Genomic DNA, 27,158 nt, shown 5'->3' on the forward strand with positions numbered 1-27,158 from the left:
TCTCTCACTCTTCTTTCTCTTTGGCAGTTTGAAGACACAATCAGAATGGGAGTTACAGAGATGCTATTTTTTTAGGCCTGCCAAACTTTTTACCATTACCATTAGCAAGCAATTTAGACTAACTGATGTAGGGTTCTCTGAATAATAATTCTCAACTTCTGCCTTTATGTAGCATGAAAAATTATGTATCCCTTTGTTCCTTATGAGGTTGCATTTATGAAGTTAGCTCCTTTTTTCAGGTTAGTTTCCGTAAATCTGATGAAATAGTCTGGTTTAAACTTGGAGAAAGTGGATTTTTGGTTTTTCAGTTTAGTTGATGACTTTGTGCCTATGGCATTAAAAGAGATGTTTTTCGTTTCATGTGATGACTGTGAAGTCCAAAAGCAGAACTAGATGTTTGTCTACTAGCATTTGCTTATATAGGAATGCTTATTCCCTGAAATTATAGATACAGTAAATCTCTAATGTGCTAAAGTCTGTACATAAGTAAAACAATTAGCAGGTAAAAACACTGTTGTGCATGATAATCTAGTAATTGTTATTCTACCTGGTAGAAAGAGTGACAATGCTTGCTTCTTTAATTCGATTTGAGCTTGTTTTACATAAAAAATGACCCATCTAAGAGACCCTAAATTTAGTATGTGACGTGCATATATATGCTCAGTCACTCAGTCCTGTCCACCTCTTTGTGACTCCATGGGCTGAAGCCCATGCGAGAATACTGAAGTAGGTTGCCATCTTCCTCCAGGGTTCTTCTCGACCCAGGTATCAAACCCATATCTCCTGCATTAATGGATAGATTCTTTTACCATTGAGTCAACTGGGAAACCCCAGTACTTAGAACAAATAGACTCTTGGAAATTCTGTTCCAAATAGTTTACTTAACATTGCTATATTCAAATAATATTGAGAAGACTTAAAAAATTTTTTTAAAGTATGGTTGATTTACAGTGTTCCAGTTCAGTTCAGTTTCAGCCGCTCAGTTGTGTCCGACTCTTTGTGACCCCATAGACCACAGTTCGCCAGGCTTCCCTGTCCATCACCAACTCCCAGAGTTTACTCAACTCATGTCCATCGAGTCGGTGATGCCATCCAGCCATCTCATCGTCTGTCGTCCCCTTCTCCTCCCACCTTCAATCTTTCCCAGCATCAGGGTCTTTTCCAAGGAGTCAGTTCTTCACGTCAGGTGGCCAGAGGATTGGAGCTTTAGCTTCAGCATCAGTCCTTCCAATGAACACCCAGGACTGATCTCCTTTAGGATTGATTGGTTTGATCTCCTTGCAGTCCAAGGGACTCTCAAGAGTCTTCTCCAGCACTGCAGTTCAAAAGCATCAGTTCTTCGGCTCTCAGCTTTCTTTATAGTCCAACTCTCACATCCATACATGACTACTGGAAAAGCCATAGCTTTGACTAGATGGACCTTTGTTGGCAAAGTAATGTCTCTGCTTTTTAATATGCTGTCTAGGTTTGTCATAACTTTTCTTCCAAGGAGCAAGCATCTTTTAATTTCATGGCTGCAGTCACCATCTGTGGTGATACTGGAGCCAAGAAAATAAAGTCTCTCAGTGTTTCCATTGTTTCCCCATCTATTTGCCATGAAGTGATGGGACTGGATGCCATGATCTTAAGTTTTCTGAATATTGAGTTTTAAGCCAACTTTTTCACTCTCCTCTTTCCAGGTATACAGAAAAGTGATTCAGTTACATATAATCTCTAGGAGCATTCATGTTGCTGCAAATGGCATTATTTCATTATTATTAAAAAATTATTTATTTTTAATTGGAGAATAATTGTTTTGCAATATTGTGTTGGTTTCTGCCATACATCAACATGGATCACCCATAAGTATGCATATGTTCCATCCCTCATGAAGCTCCTCCCACCTCCTACCCATTCCACCCCTCTAGGTTGTCACAGAGCAACAGGTTGAGCTCCCTGTGTTATACCGCAAATTCCCGTTAGCTATCTGTTTTACATATGGCAGTGTATATGTTTCGATGCTACTCTCTCAGTTCGTCCCACCCTCTCTTGTCCCTGCTGTGTCTATAAGTGCTTTATGTCTGAGTCTCTATTCCAGTTCTGAAAGTAGGTTCCCCAGTACCATATTTCTAGACTCCATCTATATGAGTTAATGTACATTTGTTTTTATCACTTACTTTTCTCTGCATAACATGTACATTCACCTCACTACAACTGACTCAAATTCATTCCTTTTAATGGCTGAGTGAGATTCCATTGTTTATATGTACCATAGCTTTATACATTCACCTCTTGATGGATATCTAGGTTGCTTCTATGTCCTGGCTATTGTAAATAATACTTCGGTTAGCATTAGTATACATGTGTCTATACTTTCAGTTATAGCTTTCTCAGGATATTTGCCCAGTAGTGGGATTGCATCATGTGGTATTTTTAGTCCTAGTTTTTAAGGAAATATCCATACTCCATAATGGCTGTATCAGTTTATATCCCACCAGCAGTACCAGTCCTTCTAATGAATATTCAGGGTTGATTTCCTTTAGGATTGACAGATTTGATCTGCTTATAGTCCAAGGGACTCTTGGGAGTCTTCTCCAGCAGCACAATTCAAAAGCATCGATTCTTTGGTGATCAGCCTTTTTTATGATCCAGCTCTCACATCCATACATGACTATTGGAAGAACCATAGCTTTGCCTATACAGACCTTTGTTGGCACAGTGCTGTCTCTGCTTTTTAACATGCTGCCTAGGTTTGTCGTAGCTTTCCTTCCGAAGAGCAAGCGTTTTTTAATTTCATGGCTATAGACACTGTCCACAGTGATCTTGGAGCCCAAGATACTAAAATGTGTCAGTTTCCACTTTTTCCCCATGAAGTTATGGGACCAGATGGCATGATCTTAGTTTTGTAGGTTATAAGAGATGTAGGTCTTTATGAAGCTCCCAAGAAGTATAAAGTGATAAGGTGGTCTAATCTAGGCAGCATATCTAAGGTAGATAGATTATCTCAAAATAAACCAGGATTTCATAATCAGGAGCTTATCAGGGCGTCAAAACAGATTTTACAATGATGGTAATATCAGGGCTGAGTTTTGAAATTCCAAGGGAAATTCTCATTCATATTGTATTCTCTTTGAATGTTATCCTGTAGAGTTGTGCAACATGGCAGTACTCCGTGATGTATTAGGAATACTAAAAGACAGTAGTTATTTGGTGAGGATGCTCTGAAGACTGAGGTCTTTTATTCTGGCTAACTCTGATAATCAGTAAATCATTTTCCCAGACAGAATCCTTTGATCTTAAAAGACTGAGGTCAACTCTCACAGCTGCAGTTTCTCCAGGGAAAAATAGTCCTTGTAGTTTGCCAAAAGACTTTCATATCAATATTTGAAGAGAGAGAACCATTCCCTATAGTTAAATTGAGAATATGTATGCCCCTTCCAAACACAGAGTGGTTGACTTTTTAGATGGTGAACTGTTTGTCAAAGTGACAAGAGTTCAGAACACCAGAATCTTTACCATATATTTGTGTGATGTTTGCGCTTCAATTTTTCAAAATAGATTGTGAAGGTAACTCTCAATTAGCTCTGAGAACTTTGTTATGGCTTAGATCAACTTGAAGTATCCTGAGATGATTTTTAAATGATTCATAATTAGATACAAGCTTTTTGTGATATTAACATTTCTATTTGGTACAGAAAATTTTTCCTTTTGAATAGTTGATGATTTATTTTGATTTGAAACTACAAATCTCAAAGATAATTTTACCAGGAACTCTGTGTGGTTTGGCAGGTGGCTCTCCATAAAGATTATTTAAAAGTCTCTTACCTTTAATTGAATACGTTACATAGCATAAAAGTGCACTAATCAAGATGCAGAAACATGCATTGCCGAAAGAATAAGAAATACTGGTCTGAAATGAATTAGCAATAAACTTTGTATCTTATATCAGAAAGTATCATTTTGGAGGAAAAATTTAATTTTTAGAAACTCATGTTAATGCTAAAATTTTCTTTTGCTTTCCTAATGCTAACTTTAAAATTTGCCAAAATACCATTATTTGCTGTCTGGGCATAAAGGATATGTAATTTTGCTACCATAAAAGAGGTTGAAGTTCTTGCTACAACCTTTTTGGCACTGATTACTATCTTTGTATCTCATTTTGACTTATAAGTAGGAAAACTGGGAAACCAGTAACTGAAGCACCTTAAGTGCTTCTTCTATTTGAATCGCCTATTACATCAGTAGCATGCTAGAGTATTCTCTATTTCTTTCTTCAAAAAGATGGAGTATTTAGTATTTTATTTATATGAGAATTATATTTTTTCTATGCATTGGGGACTTCCCAGGTGGCACAGTTGGTAGAGAATCCTCATGCTAATCCAGGAGATGCAAGAGATGCAGGTTTGATCCCCGGGTCAGGAAGACCTACTGGAATAGGAAATGGCACCCACTTCAGTTATCTTGCCTGTAGAATTCCATGGACTGAGAAGCCTGGTGGACTACAGTCCATGGAATCGCAAAGAGTCGGACATTAATGAGCGACAGAACGCATACGGATGCATGCATGTATCCATGGATTAATATGTATTCATAAAACTAGGCTACAGTAAATACTTGTATGAGAATTCCTTTGAATATATTTTAATACATGATGCATCAGAAACCTTGATAGGCTCCTGCATTGTCTTGGGTATATCTTTTTGAATTGTAGATATTATACAAAATTATGGGAAAATGCTAGTTGTTTTAATTTTACCTGTTGGATTTTGGATAACTGGGATTTGTTATGTATTCCTTCTGCATTCTGTGATGTCGTATTTTTGGAAAGAAATTATTTTTATTCAGTGATATTTAAAATATTCCTTCTTTAAAAAGTTTTCTACTGAAACAGGATAATTATCTTTGGTTTTAAAATCACATTTATGAATGACTTATTTCCTGGAAATTCGTAGACTGGGCTTTGTTTGTCTCTTCCTCAACTTGTTTCTTCCTCAACTGAAGGCAGAAATCTTTTCTGAAGTCAAGAAAAAGTTAGCGAGAGAGAAATAAAATATGTGATTAGAAGAACTGAGTCCAGTAATTCCTGGTATTATGTTAACTTTCTTTTTTTTTATTTTTTATTTTTTTTTTATGTTTTATTTATTTATTTTTTTTTATGTTAACTTTCATATGAAACATGTGGGATACTCTTCAAGGTCTATTTTCTATTGTTGAATTAATATAATAAATATCTACAGAATATGATTTGAATAGTGTTTCCTCTTCTAGATTTATAATTTGATTTTTTGAGAAACCACCTTAGAAAAGTACTCAGCCTTGGAAAATTTTTTGGAGAATAAATAATATTCATTGACAGAATTCTCTCTGGGTTAAAAAAACAAAATGCAGTTACCTTTTATTAATTTTGATTCACTTGTTTATTATATTCATTAAGTACTTTTCTGTACATGTGGAATAGTTCATCTGGCTCTCCTGGCAGGATACTGTGAAGTTGAGAGAGCCAGTATGAGAAAGTTATGGCACAGTGAGCTGACTTGTCAAGGGACTATAACTAGATGCTGATAGCACCAGAACTAGAACTCAGATCTTCTGACAGGCTAACTTCTTGTTCTCTTTAGCCAATCACAGCCTCCTTTTGTAGCCTATTGATCACTGTGTTCTAAAGTTTTACCATTATAAAAATTCACTCTTTCAAAAATCTATCAGCATGATTCCTTTAGGTACACTACCATTAGTTCATATAAAGCAGGTTTTTTGAGTGATAAATACAAAATTACCATGGTAAAAATAATTTTTGCTCAAAAAGATAGAGAATGGAAATAAGGTGATGCCTTTGGTTAAGGCACCAATTTCTAGCACAACCAACTTAGATCTTTATCCTGGCATGAATTTGGTGGCACCTCCTAGTCCCTCGTGGATGTTTTTCCACATCAGACGAAACCACTGGATGGTTTTGTGCAGTCTGGCAGGATTGTTAGTTGCAGTGGTGTAGAAACGGAAACAATTTGGGAGTTGTAGGTTGAAACTGAGGTGCCTAGTTCTATGAAGTGGTATTGGTACTGAACTTTGAGTACTAAATTTGTGTATATATTTAAAACAATTTTTTTTAAGGTAGATGGCAGTGGTGGCTATTTGAGTGTCTTTGGAATACTGAGGCATTTGACATAATTGTACATCTTTTAAAGAGGAATTTTGGAGCAGGGTGGCTTATAAATTCACTGCAAATTTAGAATCCAAACAAAACTCGTTTCATGTTTGTATAAACTATTTTAAACCATCTTGCTCTTACTGAAATTTTTTTCCTCTGGTCTGTAGTTTTTGTGTCTAAGACTAGCTTCCAGTTTTCACTATGGGATTCATATTCAAGGGTCTGATGAATCACTTCTAGATGGTCCCTAAGGAGGTTGATGCTATGCTATCTGGTTACATACTTTATAGTCTTTATTTGCAAGTTGTTTGTGAAGATTCATAGTTTTCACTAAATTCTTAGAAGAGCTTACATCATAGAGAGAAGATATTATCAATACCTTCCAAAAGCTTACTTTAAAGGAATATGAGGCCAGCATGGCTAACTACAAAAAAATATAAAACATATAATAAAAGAGACACAACATTACGGTTGTATTTTAACATCTTCTACAGATGAAATGGCTTCCCTTGTGGCTCAGTTGTTAAAGAATCCAGCTGCAATGCAGGGTACCTGGGTTCGATCCCTCAGTTGGGAAGATCTGCTGGAGAAGGGAAAGGCTACCCACTCCAGTATTCTGGCCTAGAGAATTCTATGGACTGTATAGTTAAATTTGCAGTTCTTTTGATGACATACTGTCTTTCTCCTCTTAATTCTCTTTAACATTCACTGTATTTCTTAGGTCTCTGGGACAAAGGACTATTCAAAGTGCATTGTTATGGTAATTTCTCAATGTGTGAATGAAATAATGAAAATGGTTTTGAATTACAAATATGATAGTGCCTTAAAATCTACAATTTCATTAATTTTTTACAAGACCATCTTATCTAATTGCTTCTCATGTGCTATAACACATGGAGCTTTTTTGTTTTTTTCAAGCCTTATTAAAATTTAATTGATGTACAGTATGTTGCATTTGTACAATATAGTGATTTATAATTTTTAAAAGTTATACTCCATTTACACTTATAAAATATTGGCTATATTCTGTGTTGTATAGTATATGTTCTTGTACTTTATTTTATACGTAACAGTTTGTACTGCTTAATTTCCTACCCCTACCTTGCCATATCCGCTTCCCTTTCCCCTTGGTAATCACTAGTTGTCTGCATCTGTGAGTCTGCTTCTTTTTCTGAGATATTCGCTAGTTAGTTGTATTTTTAGATTCCACATGTAAGTAATACCATACAGTATATCTTTCTCTGTCTGACTTATTTCACTTAGCGTAATACTCTTCAAGTCCTTCCATGCTGTTGCATATGGCAGCATTTAATTCTTTTTATGGCTGAATAGTATTTCATTGTGTGTGTGTATGTGTTTGTGTGTAGCACATATATAACACATCTCCTTCATCCATTCATCTGTTTATGGACACTCAGGTTACTTCCATATTTTGGCTATTGTAAATAATGCTGCTGTGAATGTTGGGGTGCATATATCTTTTCAAATTAGTATTTTTGTTTATTTTGGATATATATCCAGGAGTGAAATTGCTGGGTCATATGGTAGCTGTCTAGTTTTTGAGAAACCTCCCTACTGAGGTTGCACTTTCTACAGAGGCTTCACCAATTTACATTCCCACCAACAGAGTATGAGGATTCCTTTTTTTCCACATCCTCACTAACATTTATTGCTTTTGTTCTTTATGACAGTAGCCGTTCTGACAGATGTTAGGTGATATCTCATTATACTTTTGATTTGCATGTTCCTGATGATTAGTGATGTTGAGTATCTTTTCATGTACTTGTTTGTCATCTCCATTTCCTCTTTGGAAAGATGTCTGTTCAGGTCTTCTGCCCATTTTTTGATCGGGTGGTTCATTTTTTGATGTTGAGTTGCATAAGCTGTTTAGATATATTGGACAGTAACCCCTGATAAGGGTCATATCATTTGCAAATATTTTCTCCCAGTCAGTAGGTTGTCTTTTTGTTTTCTCAGTGGTTTCCTTTGCTATACAAAAGCTTTTAAGTTTAGGTCCTGTTTGCTTATTTTTTATTTCCTTTGCTTTAGAAGATAGGTCAAAAAGATATTGTGATGATTTATGTCAAGTAGTGTTCTGCCTGTGTTTCTCTCTAGAAGTTTTATGGTTTCCAGTCTAACATAGAGGTCTTTAATCCATTTTGAGTTTATTTTTATATTTGGTGTTAGAGAATGTTCTAATTTCACTCACTTGCATGTAGCTGTCCAGTTTTGCAGCATCACTTACTGAAGCAACTGCCTTTTCTCTATTGGATGTTCTTGCCTCCTTTATTGTAGTTTAATTGACTATAAATATGTAGGTCATGGAGTAGTTTTATACATAGCTTTGAGTGTAATATTTTCTGTTAATTATTATTTGATTATCTGACACTCTTCTTTACTTTCACTGCTACCATACTCAACAGCAAACTCCATGCCAAACCAGGTTAGTTCCTTCCAATCTGCAATAGAAGCTATTACATTCTTAATTTTATCATTCCTGAAAAATGTATGTTATCTTCATTTAAAACTGAAAGCTAATTAAAGTGTGTTCAGATATGGAAGGAAAGCAGAGGAAGGAACCTGAACACCTTTATTTTTCATTCTCCAAAACACACAATTTTGACATACCCTTAAAATTTCAGGGAGCAGCTGCATCAATATTTGGTTGGAACTTAAAATCTCTCATAAATTCCAACTTGCCAGCAAAATAGAATTTGAGCAAAGTGATAAATGTTAGTATGGTATCATTGGCTTGGATTAATCAGAAGAGACATACACAGGGGGTATCCTTGGCAGGGATGAAGAAATATTTGAAGAAAAGATATTAAATACTAAACAGGAAAAAGTGCAAAATGCATTCTCTCAGACAAGAACTGAAAAGCATAGCTCTTTGGGGCTGGCCAGCTGCTCTCTGGATCTTGGGAGGTAGGGTCCTGTTGTTTGCCTCTTGCTCTCATACTGCATGCCTTCCATTATTATAGACTCTGCTTTTGAGGTAACAAGAGGGAAAGAATAGCACTCTTCATCTGACATAGTTGTGGAAAGGTTCACTGACACACCACAATCAAGAACAGGATGTAGTCCTCCTATTTGCCCAGATCAGAGCTTTTTTGAGAACACTAGTTAGAAAGAGACCTACAAAAATGTTTTATTTTCAAGATAAAATGTTTGTAACTGAGATTATTTCAGTGGATTATTATTGAAATGGGCCTTGCTTTAATTTTTTGTGATTTATTTTTCTGGCTATCAAGCTTGCAAAATAAATATATCCATGAATTGGAAGTATGAAATATATTGACAAAATCTGAAAAAAGGTATATACATTTTTAATTATTTAAATGTAAGCTAATAATATGTCTACTAAAAGTAGGAGCTCTGGTATTTTTTAAAAAATCTCATATTACATGAATGGTTTCTTAGCGTCACTTTGTTGTATGAATGTGTGTGTGTTTGAACTAGTATTGAGAAATGTGATGATGAGATTAGGGGATGGAAGAGAGCAACTTTAAAAAAATAAACTGAATTAAAATATATAGTTTAACGTTTGACAGCAATTATTACTCCAGACATATTTATGAAATACTCTCATACCTGAAGAGTATGTACTGTTAGTATCATTAAAATGTTCCTAGACCTATTTGAAGCTGATAGTTTTATTAAAATATCCTTGTGGCCATGCATTGGCGAGGGTGTTTGATTTCCTTGTTTACTCATTTCCCTTGGATCGAGTAAACCCAGTTCTGTTTATCCAAGGTGATTTTGTTTTATGTCTCAAGTGGTCATTAATTTTAAACCTGTGTGGCTTGGTGCCAGGCTAAAGAAGGATTTAGAGAAGTCATTTGATTTCAGTGAGTAAAATACTATCTTTACTTTGGTTAAACCTTTTTTTCTTGGTTCATTGATGCCAAATGTGAATGTCACAGTTCAATTGCCCTCCTTTTGCCATAATAGTTCCTTGGTGAGAGTAGAATCATGTCCTATATAGCATAAGTTCATAATGGAAGTTGAAACTTTGAGTGAAGAGACATTTTTTAACTATCTTGGTATTTTGAAGATTGTTATTCGTTCTAGAATTTCACTCTTTGTCTCTAAAAAATGATCCCACGTTTGATTATTGCCTTGTCTTTGTATAGTTTTAACATAACATTATCATTATACCTTTTAACTATTTACACAGTGATTCATTTTCGTGTTAAATTCATATTCACATCACTATCATTGTTTTGTGACAGAACATTACCACATTACATTGTGACATACCTTTTGGGTTATAATGAATCCACAAAAGTGGCCATTAGGACTTTTGCTCATAAAAATTTTTAGTCTTGGAAGCAATACAAGCGGCAAAGAACAAGAGGAAAATACTAGAAGATATACTAGATTTGGCCAAAAAAACAGCAAGAGCACTTTGGTGATTTAAAATTTGATTTATACCTCTTCTAGAAAAAAAGCTGACTATGTTTACATTGCTCACGAGACTAAAAGAATAGTGGTTTTGAAAGAAAGGTGAAGTATTCTTTAAATTGGCAGATAGAAAAAATTTACCAGCCAAACAGGCCTTCATACTTGCCACAGAACCTTTCTTGACACTTCATTTATCTTAACTGCATTAGGGCTAATAATTTTTTAGTTTGGCAACTTCCAAGGAAACCTTGTTGAATATTCAGAATAAATTTCAAGGTGGTTCCTAGCTTGCTATTAGTTACATTATAATTTTATAAATATCATCTTTCAATGGATGCTTTGTGAATTCAGTTAAGAGGGAATCTGCAGAAAGTAAAATATTGTTAATTGCTTCATAATAGTCAATAAAAGTTATTGTTATTTTTAGATTATGCAGCTTTTACTGATGTGAAATTTGGAATTTGTGATTAAGTTTTAATAAGAGATGAAAAATTTTAACACCAAAGTAATGTATTACTCTGGTACTAAACAATTGTCTTTTGTCCTTTTCCTTCTCAGCTGTTACTTCTGAGAGTTAGTGCTCTGTCTATAAAAAATATGATTTTTATGATAGCTTTTTGATTTGTCAATTTGATATTCTCTTTTATTTGCTTCTTTTATGGATAATAACTTCACTGATTTAAACCACTGACTTTATTCCCATCTTCCTAATATAATCATTTTAAATTTAAACAATAAGTTAACCTTTGTTTCTTATTTATAACTGAAAAGTTAAATGTCTTTTGCTTTTGCACTTTGTAGAAGACAGCATTTGTGTCCATTTGATATTTTTAAAAGTTGTGTGGAACAGCTTTGTTCAGATAAAGCATAAAATACCATGATTATTTTTCTTCGTGGCATTTATGTACTAATCTTTGTTTTTCATCTCTTAAGTACATTTACTTTTCAACAGTATTTAATATGGAGAAGGCAATGGCAACCCACTCCACTACTCTTGCCTGGAAAATCCCATGGACAGAGGAGCCTGGTAGGCTACAGTCCATGGGGTCTCGAAGAGTCGGACATGACTGAGTGACTTCACTTTCAGTTTTCACTTTCATGCATTGGAGAAGGAAATGGCAACCCACTCCAGTGTTCTTGCCTGGCAGATCCCAGGGACAGAGGAACCTGGTGGGCTGCTGTCTATGAGGTTGCACAGAATTGGACACGACTGAAGCGACTTAGCCTCAGCAGCAGCAGCAGTGTTTAATATATAATTCATGTCTGTGTGACTTGATGAATTTTATCTGGCTATATATACTTCCATCATAATAAATTCCTACCCAGTGGAAACCAGGTCAGTTTAATTTTCTTGGCATTTTATCTGATACAGCTCTACATATAATAAGGTCATTATGAAAGTGTTTTTTTTTTTTTTATTAGTAAACTTATTCAAGCAAATCTTGTTCTGTTAATGACAGAATGGAAAGCCTGCCTAGTAGAGAGCAAGGAAACCCAAATAGTTATAATGTATTGTGATCCTGAAAGCTTTTTATTGTTTTCTGCAAAAGGAACTGGTCAGTATATTGGGAAAATTTTAACGTAGCTCTTTGAGACCTTTGGAAATTATGAAAGCATTTTGGTCCATCATATATTCTACCCTCTAGCTCCTGAGATGGACAGTTTGAGCCTGGGACCTGAAGGTGATGGAGCAAACTTGACAAGATCTCTGTGATCATACTTTTTAAGAGGATGAATTCTGGCATTTTTTTTTTTTAAGAACACCTCATCCCCTCTTACAGATATGTAGTGATTATTTATTTTAATATTCTTGATAAAATATTGGAAGTTGAAATTGGTGAGAAATATGGCAAGAGACGTCAGTACCTTACTATATCAGAGTTAGAAAGTAGTGTTAGACTAAAATAATTTAGTAATGGAATATAGATTAGAAACTAAGATAATGAAATATTGTAGGGGACAGATATAAAGCAATGTGATTAGAGATGAAAAATATCATGAACTCCAAAGAATAAGTAACTGAATTTAAGTAAAGTTAGAAGGCCCCTCAGTAATAAAGAAATAATAAGGTTATTATGGGTTAACAATTATGGGTTAACATTATGTAATGTTGTGGTTAAAGCAAGCACATTATAAGGTCATATAAATAAGAATAAAAAATGTGGGAAACTTGAGATTATTTCCCCATTGTACTTGCCATGGTCAGAACGTTTTGAGAGCATTGTTTCTGGTTCTGGGCTCTACCACTAAAGAAGGACATGGAGAACTTGGAGGAAGTTCAGAGGGGGACCACAAAGATGATTAAAGGGTTGAAAAAGAAACCTAAAAGAAGAATTTTAAAGTAGCAGGGATTTTTATTATTCCAGAGATGACTTAGAGATATTTAATTTATGCATTAAAGTATAGAGAACAGATTGTCTCAATCTTCACTGAAGGTCAAACAAGAAATCAATTTAAACTGTGTCATGAAGGGTTTAGATTAGATATGAGGAAAATTTTACAGATAGAATGATAAAATAAATGACTATAGTATATGTGAAACCTTTTGCAACACTGTAGATCCTTATTGATTACATCAAAGGGCATTTGAGGCATTTGTGATCACAATAGCTTATTAGGTAAGCCTGCATCTTTTTGGTTTTTTGTTTTTTTTTTCCCTAAGGAAATATAACAGTTAATTCTGACTTAACGATCAGTCTTTTGGAAAATGTTTCTAATTGACTTGATAGAGGTAATATAATTCAAGTTATAATCAATTCTGTTAATAGCAGTGTAGTATAATGTTCTGTTAAATCAGAATAGTCAATATGACCTCTTCGCCCACTTTCTTTAACTAGACCATGCTTTAGAAGACAAGTGACAGCTGTTCATTGGTTTTATTGTTAATATCAATAAAAGAGAGAAATGATTAGTTTGAAGTTTTAAAATAGATTTCTATTTAATATACATATTTACAAATGATAAAATGCTACGGTGGTATCTTTTTCTAAGAGTAGCCCTTTCATATATATTTTGAAAATGTAGTCAGACTTTTAAAATCAATGACGTAAAATAGTTTGCTGACCATAAATAAATATTATTTATCTTTGCCAATCAACTACTAAAGTACTGACAGACAGAACTAGACTATTGGTTGCTCGTGGCTAGATATAAAAAGACCCACATACTAACAACAGAAAAATTCTTCTCCCTATTGAGCAGTGCTTTACATGTATATTATGCTTTTCCTTTTTTGCTTTAAATAGCTTCTTTGGTTTTGAGGTTTTTGAGGAAAAAGACAAAATAAGCTATGTACTTTATTTTAAGGCAGAGAGCTCTTGTGGTCTATCATGTTCCATAAAACTAAAAAGATGCTGTCGTAAAAATATAGAAAGAAAAAACATTTCAGATGTAGTAAGTATGTAAAGTTATTTGTATAACGTGTCCTTGTATTATAGATAATATAAAATGGACTGATGGATTTTTCATTGTTTATAAAGCATTTTCATCCTAAATAGATATCAAAAGTAATTTTTTTCTTAGTACTAAAGGAAGTTTTTTACAGGTAGCTAATTAATTTTCTAACCAAAGAGAAATTTTATTTTTTGGAAAACCAACCTTTTTTTTTCATTCAACAATCTTATCCCTTTTTGTTCTAGGTGCTATAATGATTTTAAATATTTTAATATTGAAAGTATATGATGTGGGGGGCTTCCCCAGTGGTCTAGTGGTAAAGACTCTGCACTCCTACTGCTGGGGGTGTGTATTTGGCACTGGTTGTGGAACTAAAATCCCACATATCACATAGCAAGAAAAAAAGCGAAGAAAGAAATGACGTGTTTGTTCATGCAACTGCAAATTCAGTTCAGTTCAGTCACTCATCGTGTCCAACTCTTTGTGACCCAATGAACTGCAGCACACCAGGCCTCCCTGTCCATCACCAACTCCCGGAGTTTACCCAAACTCATGTCCATTAAGTCAGTGATGCCATCCAGCCATCTCATCCTCTGTTGTCCCCTTCTCCTCCTGCCCTCAATCTTTCCCAGCATCTGGGTCTTTTCAAATGAGTCAGCTCTACACATCAGGTGGCCAAAGTATTGGAGTTTCAGCTTCAACATCAGTCCTTCCAATGAACACCCAGGACTGATCTCCTTTAGGATGGACTGGTTGGATCTCCTTGCAACTGCAAGAGAATATTGAAATTTGTATTTACTTTCTAAAGAAGAAAGTATATATCTCAGGGTGGCATTTATTAATTAGATGAATTTAGATACTCTAGAACTTGGTGCTTAACCTTGGAGATTTAAAAAGCTGATTTTTGTCAGCATTCAATTCCACTTTTAAAGATTTACTCACAATTGACCAAAGTTTTGAAACTGATCTATACAAAATAAAAGTGCCCCATTTATTATTAATTTACAGTAACAAATATGAATAAACTGTACAAGTTAACAAGTTTTTCCTCCTTGTTGCTAAATCACATGAAAAGCTTAATCATAATCTGAGCACCATTTAATAATTTTGCAGTGATAGATACAGATATCCCAAGGATAAAAAAATCCATCAAATTCTCATCATTATTGTCTTTTGTTCTCTTTCTCTCTCTCTTTTTTTTGGAGGGGTATAATGATGGGTGGATTTTTATTATAATTCCTCAATACTGACGACAGTATTTGGGAAGAAAATGAAGTTTATATAAGTATTTATGGTGTAAAGCACCAATGTAAAACATAAACATGCTGTAATAATTAGATAAGGAATAGATCACATCAGGCATAATGCAGGATGAGATATTTGAAATGAGCTTAAAGTATCTCTAGAATTACACTGTATAAATGGGAGAGAATATTGCATCATCAAAGTATGGGTTACAGGAAAGTTGAGGGCCTTTTAAAAAATATTTTTTAAACTTATTTTGTAGTGAACTATAGCCAATTTACAATATTGTGATAGTTCCACATGAACAGTGAAGGGACTCAGCCATATGTTTATATTTATCCATTCTCCCCCAAACTCTTGTCCTATCCAAGCTGCCACATAACACTAAGCCGAGTTCCATGTGCTATGCAGTAGGTCCTTGTGGTTATCCGTTTTAAATATAGCAGTGTGTACATGTACATCCCAAACTCTCTTAACTGTCCCTGCCCTCATCCTTCCCCCAGCAACCATAGGTTCACCCTCTAAGTCTGTGGGTCTTTTTCTGTTTTGTAAGTTCATTTGTATCATTTCTTTTTAGATTCCACATATGAGAAATGTCATATGATAGTTCTCCTTCTCTATCTGACTTGCTTCACTGTGTATGACACTCTCTAGGTCCGTCCATGTTACTGCAGTTGGCCTTATCTCATTCTTTTAAATGGCTGATTAATAGCCCCTTGTATATATGTACCACGTCGTCTTTACCCATTCCTCTGTGGATGGACATTTAGCTCGCTTCCATGTCTTGGCTATTGTAAACAGTGCTGCCATGAACATTGGGGTGTATATATCCTTTTGGCTCATGTTTTTCTCTGGATATATGGCCAGGAGTGGGATTTCAGTGTCGTATGGTAGCTCTAATTTTAGTTTTTTAAGAAACCTCCATATTGTTCTCCATAGTGGCTGTGGCAATTTACATTCCTACCACTTTTTAGACAGTGGTGAATATCATGTCAAATTTAGCTAAAATAAAAGACGTATGTAGGGAGAAGTAAAAGGTAGTTGTAGAGGGTCTTGAACTCCAAGCTAAAGTGTTTAGATTTTTTGGAGACAACTGAGTTTTTGAGTGGGAGAATGGTATGAGTAGAGCTAAGCTTTAGGTATTATAATAATAATATAAGGTACAGTTGGATAAAGATATTTGCATTCACCCCAACAAAAGATACATAGCATATAAATTAGGGAGTTATGAGTAGAGTTGAAACTCAAAGGAAGAATATAGCAAACCTGAGAAAAGGTTATCTACTTCTCATTAAAAAACAAAGGAAAAGTAGGGCACAAAAATAACTAAAATGACTAAAGTTGAGTCCAATAAATTGTACTCCACTGATGTAAAAGACTGAAATGATTTGCTTTTTTTGGTGATGCCTGATTAATCTTTTACTGATCTTAGAAAAGCTTCTAAGCTTCTTCAAATGAGAAATACATTAGTCTTGTCCATGTTTTTCCCTACCCCAACACATGGTAAACTCTCAGTAAATATTTGTTCAAAAAATGAGTTAATTTTCTAAATTTATTAATATGAGAGAATCTTTTAGTAGATAATTTTTTAAATGAATCAAACTTATTCCATTATATAGGCATTTCTATGTTAAATGTACCTTTAAAAAAATTCTGCTTCCCTGACAAACACACAAGAACTTCATTAGTTAACTTTCAAATATTCAAATAATACCTTAAAATAACTTTCTCCTCATTAACTAGTGGCAAGTGCATTAGGAAATATGCTTGCAGAAGCATAAACTGACAAATGAATAAATTTTCTCCTTGATTTTCTTTCTAAATTGTGATATATTATTTACCATGAATAAATTGTTTCTGTATTTCTACATGTTCACAAAAATGGGATATTTTTCTAGAGGACATTAATTCTGTAAACACTAAGTACCTATTGTGTGCCAGGCCTTTTGCTGGGTACCGGGATACAGTAGTGAGCAAACAGTCTAGTCTCTAATCTCAAAGAATTTGCAATCTAGTGGGAAGACATACATATCGAAACACCCATCTGATGGAAAAGAGAAGGTATGGGAAGGCATGAGGACAACTTTAGGGAGTCCCACGGGTACTGGTCAGGGAACCTCGTCTAGTCAGGGAGGACTTCTTTGAGGAACTGTACTGACTAGGAATGTGAAAGATTAGTAAGAGTGACTCAGCAAAGAGAGCAGGGTTGGTTGAACAGTGTTTCAAATAGAGGAAAGAGCAAGATCAGAGTTCGTGAAATGGGGGAAAATATGATATGTTCAGGAAACCAAAAGAAGACAAATACAACTTGAGTGTAGAGAGGGGACAGAGGTAGACCTAAGGTTATTGAGGTGAGCAAGGATGAGATCATTACAATATCAATGATACTCCTTAAATGTGTTTCTTTTCTAGGATTTTAATATGAAAAAACTTATCAGATAAATGTGCCAAAACACAGTGATATTCATTGCAGTTAAGTTTATATCAGCAAAAACTTAGGAACCGTTTTTGTTGTCAATGATAGAAAATTGTTTAAATAAATTTTGTTACAGTAGAATTTGATAAAGTCATTAAAATGACGTGCATATTTCTTTACTAACTTAAACAGATGCTCAAAATACATTGTTAACTAACAGACAGAATGCAAACAATGCAATATCCTGATTTTTGTGAATGTGTAGTAATATAGAAACAGTTTATTCATGGAAAATAATATATCATGATTTTAGTGACAAAACAATCAAGGAGAAAATTTGTCAGTTAACCAGGAGATGTTAGATAGATTGAAATGCTATTGAGGATAGACCCGGAGGACCAAAATGATGATCTTTTGAATTGAGGCTACTGGTGATTGTAAAGTAATACAAATCCTGTGTTGGTAGGCCTTTTATAACTTACATAGAAAGTTTCAATCTTGTCAGGTAGATCAACATTTTGCTATAATAGTTTGGAGACTGTTTTGCAAAATCATTCTTTGCTAACTATCTTTATGCTTCCCAGTAGAAAAATCCTAGTAGACTGAATGGAAAATTCATATTATAATGTGAATAACCAGAGTTGTGTTTTACAGTTTGAAGATAAATCTTTATTTCATCCCATGAACAAAAACATGGGTAACCTGTGACATAAGACAGGAATTAGTAGCTAAATATGTCTAATATTTATTAAACAAATAACTGACATATCTTTGAGGACTAATGTATAAGGTATTCACATAATAATAATTATGTCCCCTTATCAGATAACATACATATGGTTAGTCTTGCATTTTAGGAGTTCAAAAATATTAGCAAGTAACTTTTCCAAGATAGTTAAGGTCATTTGGATAAAGAGATAAGGATTATAAAACATGCAACTTGGGGAAAAAATATAACTTGTGAAGTGAAGTTCATAAATTGAATCAAATTTGCTGTTTAAAGTAGTGTTGTGGACTGAATGTGGTCCCCTAAAATACATATGTCATCATCTTAACCCCCAGGGTTATAGTATTAAGAGGTAAGACCTTTAGGAAGCAATTAGATTAGATGAGGTTTTGAGGGTAGAGCCCCCATGATGAAATTGGTGCCCTTATAAGATGGCAATACCAGAGCGCCCCCCGCCCCCCCCCCCCCCCCCCCCCCCCCCGCCATGTGAGGATATAGTAAAGAGGTGGTTGTCTGGGATTTGGTAAGAGGGCCTTCACCAGACCTAGGATCTGCCAGCACCTTGATCTTGGACTTGCTAGCTCCGGAAATATGAGAAATAAATATTTGTTGATAAAGCCACTCAGTCTCTGGTATTTTGTTACACAGCCCAAGCTGACTAATTCAGCAGTTGGCACTGAGAAGTGGGGTAGGTTTAAAACTGGGTAGTGTGTAAAGACTGAAAAAGTTTTAAGGTGCCTGCTAGAAGAAGCTAAGTTGCTATGAAGGGGATTTTAAGGGTGATTATGGTGAGAGCTCATAAAAAGAGGAGAGTTAGTTGTAGAGAAAGCTTCAATGTTCTTAGAGAATACATAATTGTGAGCAGAATGTTGATAAAAATATGGATAGAAAGACCATTTTGGCAATGTCTCTGTCAGAAGTGAGGGTTATTGGACAATGGAGAAAAGGTGAATCTTACTGAAACTTGTCATAAAGTGGCAAAAAAGCTTGGCCAAATTATGTTCGTGCTCTAGTGTTTTGTAGAAGGTAGAATTTGTGAGAAAAGAAATTGGATATTTAGCTGAGAAGATTTCTAAGCAAAGCATTGAAGGAGTGCCTTAGTCCTCCTGATTGCTTAAAATAAAATATAAGAAGAGAGAAATGAAGAAGGAATTATTAAACAGAAAAGAATCTGGACTTCAAGATTTGGAAAATCCTCATCCTGTCCAAATTGCAAAAAGTGAGGAAACGTGTTCAAAAGAGAACACTAAGTGTGTGGCTGACTGAACCATTTGACAGAGTAGTGTGATTATAAGCTACAGACCTCTTCAGCCATCTAAACAGTCAGGAATAGAAATGGGATTATACCAGGAAAAAATTGCCAGCGGGGACAAAAGGAAACAGAAAATAGGATGGAATGAAGGAAAGCTGTGAATGTGAATTATCCTTCAAGAAAAGGGAAGAAAGACCCTAAAGACAATTCAGAGACCAGCAGGGCTACTACTCCCACCACAGGCCCAGACTGTGCATCCTGGGAAGCAAGACAGCCTCTACCTGGTTTCAAAGGGCAAGGCTTTGCCCTGCAGAGCTGCATGGGAGGGCCTTCACAGAAAGCTGAGTGGGTGAAGCCAGGTGGGCGGCACTCTGCCAAGTTGAAGAGGTGAGGCCACCTCAGGAAGCCGTGGGATGATACCACCACCCCAGTGGTCCTAGAAGGGAGAACATCATATCAGAGAGCATCATCCTTAAGCCTTAAGGTCTAATAGCATTTGCTTGCTACATTTTAGACTTACTAGGGACCCATCACCCCCTTCTTCCTTCTGATTTCTACCTTTTGGAATAAGAACATCTATTCTATGACTGTCCTTCCATTTGGAAACACATAACTTTTCTGATTTCAAAAGTCACAATTGAAAATGAATTTTGCCTCAGGATGAATTATGCCTAGAGTCTCACCCATATCTGATTTAGCCGATACTTAGGTAAGACTCTGGACTTTAGAGTTGATACTGGAATGCATTAAGACTTTTGAGGTTGCTGTGATAGAATCAACATATTTGGGCATGAGAAGGACGTAAATTTTGGGGGTAGGAGTGAAATGTTATGGACTGAATGTATGTCCCCCCTGGAGTGCTGTAGTCCACGGCCATGGGGTCGCAGAGTTGGACAGGACTGAGTGCCTGAACCACACCCCTCATTCCAGTGTTGAAGTCCTAATCCCCAGTATGATGATATTTGAAGGTGGAGCCTTTGTGAAGTAGTTAGGTTTAGTTGAGGTCATGAGTCCTCATGATGGGATTAGTGCTCTATTAGAAGAGGAAGGGACACAGAGCTCTCTGTCTCTTCATGAGCAAGTACCAATGAAAGATCATGTGCACACACTAGGAACAGTCAGCAGTGTACGAGCTAGAAAGTGGGCTCTCACCAGACAGTGAATCTGCAACTACCTTGACCTTGGAATTCCCAGGTTCTCACATATATTAGATTAAAATAATTTTTCTCATTATTTTATTACAGTTTGTTTTAGAACTGAGGTCATTTTTTTATAATAAGCCTTAGTACATGAAAAGAAAGCTGAAAAGTGCTGTGTCACCATCACTTGGCTTTTGCCACCACATCTAAGAGAACAAAATGAGACAGCACAGTACATAGGACGTTCTCTTTGGAAGTTAGTCTGTGATTTGGTGTTAAACAAATGAGACTCAAGGTTTAGATTTTGATTCATTTCACTTTCAAAAGTAAATCATTGAAAGGAATGCTTCTTTGCATAAGTGTTTCACTTGCATAAGAATGAAATGTAGTTTTTGAAGAAAGGTCTGAAGAACCCACCCAGGTATTACATCACTGTAAGGTCGTGCTATATTTTACAGACTTTAAAATGGAGCTTCATGATGTGTTTTGGTCAGTTTCCTCTGATAGCCCTGTCTAGCCAAAGTGATTAGAAGATTAAACAGTTTAAAGTATCCACAAAAAAAAGTATACCAGTGTTACAGTAACAGATATTTAGCTAACTCTGGTTTTGATCTTGCTTAGTCAGTTCAACCTGATGAATTGAGGGTAAAGAAATGACAGTGTATGCATTCATCTACTCATTCAAAAAGATCCCTGATTTCCTTTAGGTATCTGGCTTTATCTAGAATCCTTTTGATCACTTTTCTTAGCTCTTTTTCACCTGCCTTGATTGAGCCCTTTATTATTCTTTCATGAAAAGAAAACAACGAAAAAAATACCATAGTGAAAAAGTGCTATTTTTCTATCTAAATTCAGAATCTGGAAAACCTTTTCTAATCGTATTTCAGCTTTTCTCTCACTGCTTAGGACTCCAGTGTATTTCTTAGCCTAGCCTGTAGTTTAGACAAAGGCCCAAGTTTGGGGACTCCTGCCATATTTGGGTTGGTCAAGATTTATTAGAGATTGATAAGGGTGCTGAGAGTATTATTTTTGTGTTACTGTATCACCTCGTCCTTCCATCAGCCAAGAATTTTTATTGTCAGACTGACCTAAGCTAATATGATAAGGCATACTCTTAGGGTTTGGTGAGTGTATGGTATCAACTGTAATGAAGGGAAGTTTTAGATCAAATTTCATTAAGCATACAAATATTTATAAAGTAAGCAAGGAGTCAAAAAATAGTTCATACTCCTTGTGTTATATGTTGGATGACATTTCAGCTGTTGTTTTGGTGCTCTTTGTGTGAAAGAATGAATTGCATGTGTGCATGAACATATTTTAGGGACAGAATTCTATTACTCTTAGAGTTGTCCGTTAGCACTGTAATACTCAAACCACTGAGTGGACACACAGGACAAATCTTAGAAGTTTTACCCTAGTGTACAGCCTGCAAAGTTTGATGAATTATTTTAAGTGTTCATGAAGAGTAGTAGAGTACTTCTGTGATCTTTCGACCAATCTACAGATCTGGAGCATCATTAATTTTTTTTTTTCAATGAAAAACACATTTTCAACATTTGTTGTTGCTTTTCAGTTGCTAAGTCATGTCCAACTCTTTGCGACCTCATGAACTGTGGCAAGCCAGGCTTCTCTTTCCATCACTATCTCCATGAATTTGCTCAGATTCATGTCCATTGAGTCAGTGATGTCATCCAACCATCTCATCTTCTGTCACCCCTTTCTCCTCTTTCCCTCAGTTTTTCCCAGCATCAGGGTCTAGTCCAGTGAGTCAGCTCTTTGCATCAAGTGGCCAGAGTATTAGAGCTTCAGCTTCAGCATCAGTCCTTCCAATGAATATTCAGGGTTGATTTCCTTTAGTATTGACTGGCTTGATCTCTTTACAGTCCAAGGGACCCTCAGGAGTCTTCTCCAGCACCACAGTTCGAAAGCGTCAATTCTTTGGCTCTCAGCCTTCTTTATGGGCCAACTCTCACATCCATATGTGACTACTGGAAAAACCATAGCTTTGACTATATGGACCTTTGTCAGCAAAGTGATGTCTCTGCTTTTTAAAACACTGTCCAGGTTTCTTTCTTTCTTTTTTTTTTTTTTAATATATTTTTTAATTGAAGGATAATTGCTTTAAAGAATTTTGTCGTTTTCTATCAAACATCAACATCAGTCAGCCATAGATATACATATGTCACCTCCCTCCCATTTCCATCTTCATCTCACCAATACAAAGCCCCTGTTTGAGTTCCCTACGTCATACAGCAAATTCCCATTGGCCATCTATTTTGCATATGGTAATGTAAGTTTCCATGTTACTCTCTCCATACATTTCACCACTATCTAGGTTTGACATAGCTGTTCTTCCAAGGAGCAAGTGTCTTCTAATTTCGTGGCTGCAGTCACCATCTGCATTTATTCTGGAGCCCAAGAAAATGAAATCTGATACTGTTTCCACATTTTCCTGATCTATTTGCCGTGATGTGATAGGACCATTATCTTAGTTTTTTGGATGTTGAGTTTTAAGCCAGCTTTTTCACTCTCCTCTTTCACCTTCATCAAAAGGCTTTTAGTTCCTCTTCACTTTCTGCCATTAAAGTGGCATCAGCTGCATATCTGAGGTTATTGATATTTTTCCTGGTAATCTTGATTCCAGCTTATGATTCATCTAGCCCAGCATTTCAAATAACGTACTCTGCATATAAGTTAAATAAGCAGGATGACAGTATACAGCCTTGACATACTGCTTTCTCAATTTGAACCTGTTCATTGTTCCATGTCCAGTTCTACCTGTTACTTTTTGTCCTACATACAGGTTTCTCAGAAGGCAGGTAACATGTATTAAACATTAATAGGCTAGTTATCAGTTATCTCTTGTGTTGATAATCAGAGGCCCGTATAGCCAAAATCTGATTAAATCTTGGCTAAATAAAAATTTATTAGGCTTCTCTGGTGCCTCAGACAGTAAAGAAATCTGCCTGCAGTGCAGGATACCCAGATTCAATCCTTGGGTCAGGCAGATCCCTGGAGAAGAGAGAGGCAACCCACTCCACTGTTCTTGCCTGGAATTTCCATGGACAGAGGAGCCTAGTGGGCTACAGTCCATGGGGTCTCAAAGTGTCAGACATGACTCAGCGACTAATAATTAGGGAGGATGTAATAGAGTATACATTGCCTGGATAGTTCGGTCGTTGGAGCATCAGACTTTTAATCGGAGGGTCCAGAGTTCATGTCCCTGTTCAGGTGCTAAGGCCTCATATTTTCTTTTTTTAGGAGACTTCCCTGTAGCTCAAACGATAAACAATCTGCCTGAGAGGCAGAAGACCAGAGGTTGATCCCTGGGTTGGGAAGTTCCTCTGGAGAAGGGAATGGTAATCCACTCCAGTATTCTTGCCTGGAGAATTCCATGGACAGCGCTACAGTCCATGGGGTCGCAGAGAGTTGAACATGACTGAGCAACACACACACACATAGTAAAAAGAGTAAAAATCATTTTTTTCTCCCCACTCTTGCACCTCCCACTCTCAGATACCCACCATTTACCTTCCACACTTATCTGTATGCAAACTTAATCTGTATACACATTCATATAAACATACTTAAAAATGTTTCCTATTGTGCAAACTTATTTTTAAGTTTCTTCTGCCTATATGAAAAAAAAAAAAAAAACCTGTTTGGCATTCAGGGTATTTAATACTGTAGCCTTCCCACAGCAACTCCCCAAATTCATATTCTGATATTTTACCCTATATTTTGAGTGTTTCAGCCTCTCTCAACTTTTCATGGTTCCCTGCACATGCCATACCTTTTCCAAACTCTGCTTCTTTGACTATTTTGTTATCTACCTAGAACGTGTTTACTTTTCTATTTTATCTATCTAGATCTTTGAAATCCATTTCAGATGTTATGTTCTATATGCATCTGTTTCCTAGTTTTCTATTACGGAATCTTTCCTTCACCTGTATTTCCACAGTATTTTGTTTATAACTTGATAGTGACAATAATCTTAATTATAATAACTAGCAAATATTGGCTCTGTTATGTGTAAGTTTAGCTTTTTAACATTTATTTAATCATCTTTTCACATTTTGCAACTTATCTGCTTATGTGTCTTTTCCCAAATAGACTATAGCTTACTTGTTCATTTTCAGGTTCAAGTATATGGCACTATATCTGGGCACATGCTAGGTACTCAGTACATCTGTATATAAAAGAATGAATATAAAAATGTTGCTTTTAGTACTTGATATTATAGATGAAGCATAGGTCATAATTGTTCTCTGTGAGTATACAATAGAGAAGGATAGAGTGTGAATTGAATGAAGAAGCCAATAAGAAATGATGTCTTTTCTCTATAGAATGGCTTATAGAAAATTCTATAGATATATTAAAGGATTGGAGAAAGCTGAAGAAAATGCAAATAGAAATATCTTAGTCTAGGATGCTTTAGCTTTTATTATTGGTGTCTTTAGCCTTTGTGTAAGTATTTTTGCAGTCATGACAGAATGAAATAATATTCATCATGAGTGTAATATAAAGGGTATAGGCAAAATGAGAACAAGGAAAGAAGATAAGAAAGGACTGCTAAGAGGTGGAAATATAAGTTGTTTGTGCTTTTCAAATTTTTTGCTTAATTTGACCCATAAAATAATTTTGAGAAATGATGTACCACTTTTCATATTTTAAATCTAAAATACTTTTAATTGCAAGTTTAAGTAGCTACAGAGACTATAGCTAAAAACATATATTGTGCATATGCTTCAAGTAAATTTTTTCAAAACCTTGGAGGTGCCTGTTTCATTGTCATGAAAAAATGTCTACGTAAAATCTAACTGGCTACATCATTCCTGGAGAGGGAAATGGCAACCCACTCCAGTATTCTTGCCTGGAGAATCCTAGGGACAGGGGAGCCTGGTGGGCTGCCGTCTATGGGGTCGCACAGAGGCGGACACGACTGAAGTGACTTAGCAGCAGCAGCAGCACATCATTCCTAGCCTCCAAACTACTTAGCTAAGTCAAACTTCGATGTCTTTATTTTTTAGATCAAATCAGCCTGTTAATACACTCCATGACAACCATCTCACTTCTGAATTCTAGTTATGAGATAGGTAGATAGATTTACTTATAAACAGTCAGACTGACAGACACAGGATCTTCCCAGGATGAAACAAGCATCATCCCCTTCAGTTTTTCTTGCTTTTCACATAAAGGATTGTCCTCTAGGATCAATGCATTCTTGAATTACCCACTTGCATTATACTCAGGAGACTTTTATCCCCAGGGGAACAATGCACCGTGACAAGGTTTGGGATGGGTGAGAAGTATGCTTTTTTTTTTTTTTTGTAAAGTAGAAACAGGATAATTATGAAAAGTGAAAGAGGGACAGTATATTGGTGACTTGCAGATGCATTTTCAGCAAATCAACTTTAGGAAAGGGTACAAATGGAAACTAATGATTTGGAAATAGGCTCCGTTTAATAGGTAATGGACTTCCCTGGTGGCTCAGACGGTAAAGCGTCTGCCTACAATGTGGGAGACCTGGGTTCGATCCCTGGGTCGGAAAGATCCCCTGGAGAAGGAAATGGCAACCCACTCCAGTACTCTTGCCTGAAAAATCCCATGGATGGAGGAGCCTGGTAGGCTACTGTCCACATGGTCGCAAAGAGTCAGACATGACTAAGCGGCTTCACTTCACTAATAGGTAATGCATTTGTATCTGCATTACCAATGAGACGTCTGTTTATGTTATGTTGAAGACTGCTGGTTTGGGTGGTGTCTATGTAATGTCATAGGCATTACACATATAATCACAAGATAAATTGATTGTGACACCCAGAATATATTTTCTGATGCTTTGATAAGTACACTGAGTACCCTCTGTCTTATATTCAAGAGTGTACTAGGTACTGGTATCTATCTCATATTTAAGAGTGTACCAGATACTGCGATCCTGTGGTTTACTAATTACAGGAAAAGAGAGGGCGTGAATGTGTGAATGGTCAGAACATAAAGTTATGCAAGAAGAGAAGAAATCCCTTTTCTCAGATATAAAGTCATCAAGATCAAGATTTTGAAATTCAAAAGTAGGCAAAAGGAATCTTCAGGGATTTTAATGAAATAACCAACAGTATAATATTTGTTTCTTGAAAATACATTTTGATCTGATGAACAAGAATGAGATTGATTATTAACCCCTTCTTCAAGTGATATGGACTAAACATTTATATACAATAAAAAAACACTTTTCCAACTTAGATTTTACTGTAGTTGGTGAAAGTTTATTCTTTTTTCCAAAAAAGCTTTTCATTTCTAGCATAAATTGTAGGCAAACAAAAATGTTCAGTCTTTTTAACTTTATTTTTATTTTCCTTTTAGTACTTTGAATACTTTTGATTTAAGAGATTAGATTAAAAAGATATTATAAAAGTACTTAAATGTCTGCATCAATATTGATTTAGCATTCTAAA

At 35.7% G+C, this 27,158-nt stretch overlaps 1 protein-coding gene across 7 annotated transcripts in view; it reads left to right on the forward strand.

Annotated features, from left to right (window-relative positions):
* The window catches only part of ADAMTS6 (ADAM metallopeptidase with thrombospondin type 1 motif 6), a 278,395-nt gene that overhangs the window by 76,099 nt on the left and 175,138 nt on the right, over positions 1-27,158 (forward strand). The gene's annotated exons all lie outside the window — the stretch shown is intronic.

Source organism: Dama dama, chromosome 25 (genome assembly GCF_033118175.1).
Source record: "Dama dama isolate Ldn47 chromosome 25, ASM3311817v1, whole genome shotgun sequence".
NCBI classification, from domain to species: domain Eukaryota; kingdom Metazoa; phylum Chordata; class Mammalia; order Artiodactyla; family Cervidae; genus Dama; species Dama dama.